The following is an 8,065-nucleotide window of genomic DNA, read 5'->3' as shown; positions in this document are numbered from 1 at the left end:
CATAAGAAAAATTAAATAATTAAACTATTATATCAAATTAAAAATATTAAATTTCTAAATTCGTTGTACATATTTAATCAAGTTCCAAATGAGAAAATAAATTAAACCCAAACCTTTTAGAAATTTTAATCAAGTCAAATTTAAATTTTACATCTATCTCATTTAAATAAATGGATTAAGTTTTAACAATTTTTTTTCCCAAATTAAACCTACTTGTTTTATTCACAAAAAAAAAAGACTACTTGTTACATCCTCAAGACCTCAAGTATAAATATGGTCGCGTGTCTTATAAAACCATACATTACATCGATATGGAATTGATGACTGCAATATTGCCAATCAATTGAATAGCGTAGATATAGACTTGAGCATCCAATCTACAAGATTCCACTAATCTTCACCTAGGTCATTATATTCAATAATGTTGTCTATATATACGTTTGGGTAATTATTGTCCATAATAACAAACTGTTTACGCTCACACACAAAGTTACTATTGATTCAATAAATTTTAAAAATTGAAATAAACTAGCCGAAATAGTTATTTTTCTTATTCTGTGGGTATTTTCTAACAAAACAAAATATTAAATCACTGTACAAATCCATGCCTAAATGTGTGAACGAAAAGAAAAAAAGAAGGGGAAAAGGAAGAAACTCATCATTACAAAGGAAATTTGGATGCAAAAGGACAATCTAGCTAATTGAGGGTCGTTTACCCCACAAGACATATACATCACATATAAATCAGAGGCCTTTTGGTTTTATGAATAAAATACCAATTCAGAGAATGATAGACTACTTTAAACAAAGCCTCCATCTTGGACCCAGTATATGTTTGTGCAAAACCTCTTTGCTATTTTGCCATTTTCCCCCTTATGATGGGGCTGCATTCTTTTGGGAGCATTTACTTGATAATAATATTAAAACCACATATAGATATAAGTTTCCACTGCATGTGTAACATAATAATAGAAATTAAACCCTCTTTTTTTGCCGCTAATCACTCCACATGGCATCCTTCAAACTCTAATTGCCTCAAACTAATTTTCTTTATATCGGTTGATTAAAGTTGGAGATTCTAGACAATTTCCTTAGCACCTATATATTGTCCTTGAGGCAGTGCCTCAAATGGCTATGATTGCGCATTTCTTGGCCAATTTGGCTAACACTTGAGGAAGGTTTGCTTTGGTTTGTCATGGAGCAAATTAAAGCCTTAGGTAATGTTAATTTGGATTAAAATTGGGAAAGCACTTTTGTGAATTCCAATGGATTAAATGAGAAAGGAATAATTTTTTATTTTGAAAATAAAAATACTTTTGAGCTCTCTGAAATCTAAACATACACTTACTATGATTTTTCCACTACACCAAAGAATATCTTTAAGATTATCATGATTTTTTCAATGTTGTCAACCATCTTTCCAAACACAAACTAATCTTCAAACCCACAAATTCATACCTATCATAGCCCTTGAGAATTGAGAGGCGATATATATTTGTACGCACATGTATGTATAGAGTGAAGGAATCCCAATGGAGAATGTAAAGTTTGGCATGTTACTAAAGCAAGACAAAGAGGGGCAAAGGGAGCATACCAACAGGGAGATATCTAGGGATACCTTCCTAGGGATTTATAAAATATTCCAATAACGATTAGGGTATATAGCTATTATTTGAAGTGTACAAGTGCCGCATTACTTAGTGCTTACCTTGAGAATGCAAAAGAGAGAGGGAGAAAAAGAGTAAGATGAAATAAACAAAGGAAAGGGTAAGAGGGAGTATACTCGTATTTCAGTTTTGTATTCAAATTGCATGAAAATCATCATGAAATTGGTTTTTGAAAGTTGAAAGGATAGGGAAAAGAAAAGATGATCTTTGCTTTTGATCCTGCCCCTTTTCCTTTCTTGTGATAAAGTGGAGGGAGATGTACTTGAAAGGATTTACAATAAAGTGTTTCCACATGATATATATATATATATAGCATATCAAAGACAAGGCCATCCTTCGGCTAAAATTAAGCTTCACAAAACTTCTTGTCTAGAGACTTGTGTTCCTCGTGAATTTTGCCAGCATAAATGCTAATTAATATTAATTTTGCTACAATTTTAAAAATCTGTATAACTATCCAAAGCAAAAGGGCAAAAAGTAAATAAGAATTGCATTGTAGCTTAATTTACATAATTATTCAAGAGATTTTGTAAGAAAAGAGAAAAGTATGATTGGACTAGCAAAAATCAAGGTAATTTGCGACTTCAGTGTATACTTTTTTACTTTCTTTCTTTCTTTTTTTTGGCTTTCTTCCTAAGCATGAATATGTAGGACCCGGGTAATAGAAGAAAATCCATGATAAAGTGACATAAATGGGAAGAACTTTCTTCGTGTATGAAATCGTTTGATATCCTTTACTATATCCATGTTCAATGCATGACTATCACTTTCTTGCTCTAGCGGCTCTTTGTTTTGTTTGCTTTTTCTTATGGTCGCAGCTATTCTGTTTTGTTTGGTACATGATGTTACATGGAGGAAGGCTCGTAACATTCTCTCAATTACGTTAATTCTAACATATGCTATTATTTGTTAACATTTATTAGAAACTACAAATCATGAGTAAAATTTATCAAATAATGAACACATAAAATTTTATATTTTTTAATAAACTTAAAATAAAAAAAACTGTTCAAAAAATGTGTTAAATAACGTATTGCTGACATTAAAAACATTGTTAGCATTTCTCGGGTTATACATCCAGGCTTGTATGGATTATCCAATGCAATTGGGGGTGTTGCTAGCAAAATTGCGGATACACCCAACAATTGTGCAATTGTCCGTCTCTTACCAATCTGCAAGTGTTTTTTTTTTTCTTTTCAAAAATATATTTTATGAATTAATTTAAAATTAATGATTCAAGCAGTACTCAAATCTATGACTTTCATAATTATTAGCATGACGCTCTGAACTAACTGAGCTAGTAGGTTAATTATATTATAAAATAAATAATATTATTATATATAATACTAAAATTTTTAATATATATTTAATATGCATGTAAATTTAAATAATAAATTTTATGAAAATTAATTTTAATATAATAATCCGTATGAGGCTTACGGATTAGCTAATCCATACCCCTTTTAAGGAAAAAAACAAAAATGAAAGAATCACATACTGAGTGTACCAACAAATTTGTTGTTTGCACGTAGCAACGCCCTGCAATTGGGAACCAAGTCCAACAAGTAATGCTACTGCCCTTAGATTGTGGGCCAAATTCCCAAAAGCATAAGGATATCATCAATACAGCGATTGTTTTACGAACCACATTTTTTGGTTGGTGCACCCCCAAAATTATAAATGTTCTCATCTTACCCTTCTCCCCTTGCTCACTTTCTTCTTTCCATCTTTCTCTTCACCGTATCGCAGCTTCTCACTGCTGCCACTTATCTTTTCCCTCACGCCTCTGTGCCGCCTCTTCACCCTTCGGATTTGGGATTCAAAATTATGGTTTCATAATTTCAAATTGAATAACCCATGATACATTTGTATTTTGAATTGAGTAGTCTGAAATATATTTGTTTTCCTTTATAATTTATTTTGGTCTGCAAATACTTATGGACAACAAAACAAATATGATGTGCAATATGAAAAAAAATCTCAAAAGTATTAATGTAATTTATTACCATAGTTAGAAAAGTAAAGGACTTAAGATACATAAGTAATAAGCTGATTTTGTTTTATGGAGAAATTCAATACATTTTTCCTTATAATTTTTTTCTTCTGTAAATACTTATGGATAAGTTTAACTACACATAGTGTAATTGTTAAAACTACAACTTGCTTTTAAGTGGATAACAAAATGCACTGTTGTGTTACTATCTTGCCCCTGTACGGTGGAACAGAATCTATAGAATTTCCTTCTTTATATTATTCCTCAAATACCTTGCTTTAAACAATCCCGCTCAACACATGATTCGATATTAAAATATAATGGTTTATCCCAGAATAAATTCGAACCATGGATTGGTGACCCACGAAACCCTTCTGCTAACCCCAATAGTACGTGTAAAATTTCATTTGAAAAGTCAGAAAAGCTACTCACTGTGATTATTTCCAGTTTGATAATTAAAATATCCACTTTAAGTATAATGCTGACTTGTTAACAAAAGGAACATTCTATTCTTCATTCCTTTGGATAAGAAAATCAATGAAATATATTTAATGAATGCTGGTATAGTCCTTTGGTGTTTCCATTATTCTATCTGACCTGCCTTCGGCAAATCTACCAAACTGGTCCATTTCTTGGACACTTAGTCTACTACTTTCACATTTACTGTTCTTCCTACACTGCACCAATCTAGCAACAGCATTAACTTTCCTAGCAACAGCTCCCGTTGCAACCTCTTTGTCATATGAACATTTTCTAATTTTAAAATAACTGCAGTACACACTCAACAGCATTATGATTTCTCCCAGTTCACTCCCTTTATCAACTGAGTTTTCTTTGACTGGAAATTTGATTAGTTCACATGTTGAATCTGCTGAATAGGTTCTGAATTGTTGATGTCCAACAACAGGGATTCAAATTCCATTATGAAATATTAAAACAGAAAGGATTACTTAAGGAGTCAGAATGCATATAATATATTAAGGAAACAGGTTTAAAGTATCACTGCTTCTGTTAGTACATTTATTAGGCAACTTAAAATGCCTATGTTCATATGAAACATGACCCCATAAGGGATAATTGAAAGAACAATAACTTTCTTTTTACTACCAAACCTAATATTCTTCAAAGTGCTTTCATCATGTTCGATTGCAAAAGGAAGGGCATAGTTTTAAAGTCTTTATGTTGCCCTCATACATAGCTCTTCAGAAGAATGTCTCACTTCCTCAGTTTCCTTAACCTGCAAGGATCATTCTTCTGATACAGTATGAGTTGCACCTTTATTCCTAACAGGACTGCTAAACAGTTTCTTGCAATCCCATTGCACAATATATCCTGCAGAAAACCTTCTAACTAATGAATTACTCGACTTTACCTGCACAGATATAACAATCTGCGTAAGATTAAGAAAATGAACAATTACGAGCTCAAGAAAATCTAAGCAACTGTCACCTAAATCAATTATATGAATATCTTACTCCCTTAAAACTCAAATTTTGGAGCAATTCCGCCTCATCTAGGTATATCTTAATTTCCATTAATTGTCACATTTCCTCATTAAGACTTTCTATTTTTGCAAGAATTTTTTTTACTGCTTAGTTAATCAACTTTTCTTGAATCCATAACCTAGGAAACTTAATAGGTTACCCATCTCGTTTCTTCCTTTTTTGGTTAAAAAAACCTTCAAAATAATGGGAACCTATTGTAAAGAACCTCTGGGGTGCACAATTCATTCAAAGAGAAAAAAATGACATCAATATTCATTATCCACAGGCCCTTTCTACTGATTTTCCCATTATGATAGTGAATGACGTGTTCAATTCTGACGGGTCCACATCTGGTCCATTGGTTGAGGACATCTAAAACACTATAGTAGTAGTACATTTTTTAAGCAAAAGAAAATATTTATTTTTGAATAAAATTAACATCATAAACCAGCTTTATTGCCAAAATTTATTCTAAATTTCACAGCAGCAAGCTTACAGGAATTTTTCCTAGAAAAGTAGGACGAACAAAATCATGAGATAATTCAAAGTTGTAGAAACAAGACTTGCTCATTTTCTAACTCCTTTACACTTCCGAGCAAACAACACTAACCTTGTGTGTATTTGATAAGCTACCAAAATGTTGCTTAAACATGTCTTCTTCAGATGGTAGACTGCTCAAATTGCCATCAGTAGTTATTTCTGACACACTTCCAGATTCACTTAAATATAACTGCTCTGCTTTACTCTCAGAAACTTCTTCAGAACACCAAGAAGCATCATTATTGTTGCAACCAACATATTGGTCTGGAGCAACACCACTCTTTTCGTTCTTGCTAAGGTTATTAAGCCCAAAGGAATTCTTGTCCTCACTAATCACAGCCTTATGTCGTCCTGCAATAAGCCATTATTTACAAGGTTAGAGCATATTTTTTTATGTTTTATGTCATGGATTTATTTTTATTGAAATTATGGGGTTTTAAAAACCAAACCACAGATTAAACCGGAAAGACCTCCATGGTTTGATTGATTTCACCAGTTATATTTGTGATTCAACTGTGAATTAAACCATGATTGAACCAGAGACATAGTTAATTCATGGTCCAACCAGACACTCTTGTCAAGTTTCCAAAATATTCTATCAGCCACTTTGCTTGCAATACCAAATACCAATTACCTAGGTGCATTCAAAAGTACACACGGAAAATAGTGTATAGCCTGAAGATTTCTGTAAGTTACACTAGTCTTGTCAAAATCATATTCTTCAAACCAAACTTGAAAGGAGTTTGGTTGACAGATTTGGTCTTCTGTGCTATCATCAATAAAGATGAAAATTGAGAAGAGAGAAATTATGTGAGAACAAGGGTTCAACTTATACTCAAGGGAATATCTGGAAACTTTGTCTCACATAAATTTTGCATTTCTGGGGAGGAAAGTCCTTCCATACAAACAGTATAAATAGAGTGCCAATGGTTGTCCAATGGAATGTTTCTGAAATTTTAGTGACTTCATGAGCAAAGAACTGATATGCCACCACCAAAAGTTCATGATTGAAATTGGAAATTCAACACTTGTGACTTACCTGCAAGTTCCTCCAAAGCTTGAAGAATCTTGAGAGTTCAGAGTATCAGGCAATGGAGAAGTATGATCGGATGGAATTTGAACTTCAGGGGGTGAAGGAGATATGCCTAATAATCATAAATGCAAAAGATATTACAGTTGACTTAGAAAATCCTAACACTATTGTGGCTTTGGGCTTAATATCTTGTTACTCCAGAAAGAGAATAATAACCATCAGATGCAGATTTTGTTAACACTCCAATACCAGAAACTTTAATTACTAGACATGGTTTGACAGTGACTTGATTTTCTCTCCTGCAAATGACAAGGAACCTGGACAACTGGCTTAGCATAATTTCATTATAAGAAGGAATTAGTTCTCTTGCACATTCTGAAACTGAAACGTCCACTAAAACACAAGTTTCAGACCAAAAATAATTAACTTGTACTCTTCAATGATGGAGATATATCTGTTCTTGAACATGCTGACCAGTACATATAGTTCTACTCAAGTATAGATCGATCTCCATATTTCAATTTCCAATATGATATAAACTAGCTTCTGAATCTTCAAAATACTATTGTGGGTAGGGGGATTCAGGATTAAAATACAACAGAGTTTCTCAGAAACAATAAAATAAATATTTGAGTATATATGCCTCTAATGAAGCGCAATTAAGATTCTTGCTGGCATGAATGGAACTAGTCACTTTTGCTTGAGTCCATTTGGGAAGTCTTCAAACACTAAATTTAAAAGATGAAGCCTCTCTATGACTGCTTTCAGGATAAAGCATTCCATCCCCACTTTGGCTCTTGTTACTCATTAACCAAACATCCTCAGGATTGATCTTGGAATGCTGGCGTTCTTCTTTGCAAAACGATGGATAACTATAAGCGGGAGGCTGAACAAAACTTCTTGGAGACAATGGATTATTTTTTTCCGTTATTTTCTCCAATATTCTAGAAGAAATGGAGCAGGCAATTTCCATACAAAAACACAGCCATTACCGTCCACCTGAATATGGATAAGTTAATAATTACAAAAGATAGGGCATCAACAATATTAGCTAAAATATGAAAAGCCAACATTTTTAGCTAAAGTTGTTAAGCTAGCTTATTGAATTAGAAATGATTGGTAAAATTAGTCAATGGACTAGTTGATGAATATAAGACAACATAAAATGTGATGTTTATTTGATTTTTAATATATAAATATATTTTTATTTTATAGACAAAAATACATTTTGACATGGATCACAATTTAGCATTTTAACATATCCAAACATTAAAGGAAAATTTTGCAAGAAAAGAAAAAACAGATTAAGATGAGAAATGGGAATGAATAATAACATAATCCCTAAGGA

The 8,065-nt window shown here is 32.4% G+C and overlaps 1 long non-coding RNA gene across 1 annotated transcript; it reads right to left on the bottom strand.

Moving 5' to 3' along the window:
- Window positions 1–4,610: 4,610 nt before the first annotated feature.
- Window positions 4,611–7,706, bottom strand: LOC100805190 (uncharacterized). The gene is made up of 3 exons (XR_419609.4): window positions 6,724–7,706; window positions 5,755–6,035; window positions 4,611–5,032 (listed from the first exon to the last, which is right to left on the bottom strand). It is a non-coding gene; the product is annotated as an uncharacterized lncRNA (long non-coding RNA).
- Between the last annotated feature and the right edge of the window lie 359 nt (window positions 7,707–8,065).

The sequence above is a fragment of the Glycine max genome, chromosome 18, assembly GCF_000004515.6.
Source record: "Glycine max cultivar Williams 82 chromosome 18, Glycine_max_v4.0, whole genome shotgun sequence".
Lineage (NCBI taxonomy): Eukaryota > Viridiplantae > Streptophyta > Magnoliopsida > Fabales > Fabaceae > Glycine > Glycine max.
This window is presented reverse-complemented; position numbering and strand designations above follow the sequence as displayed.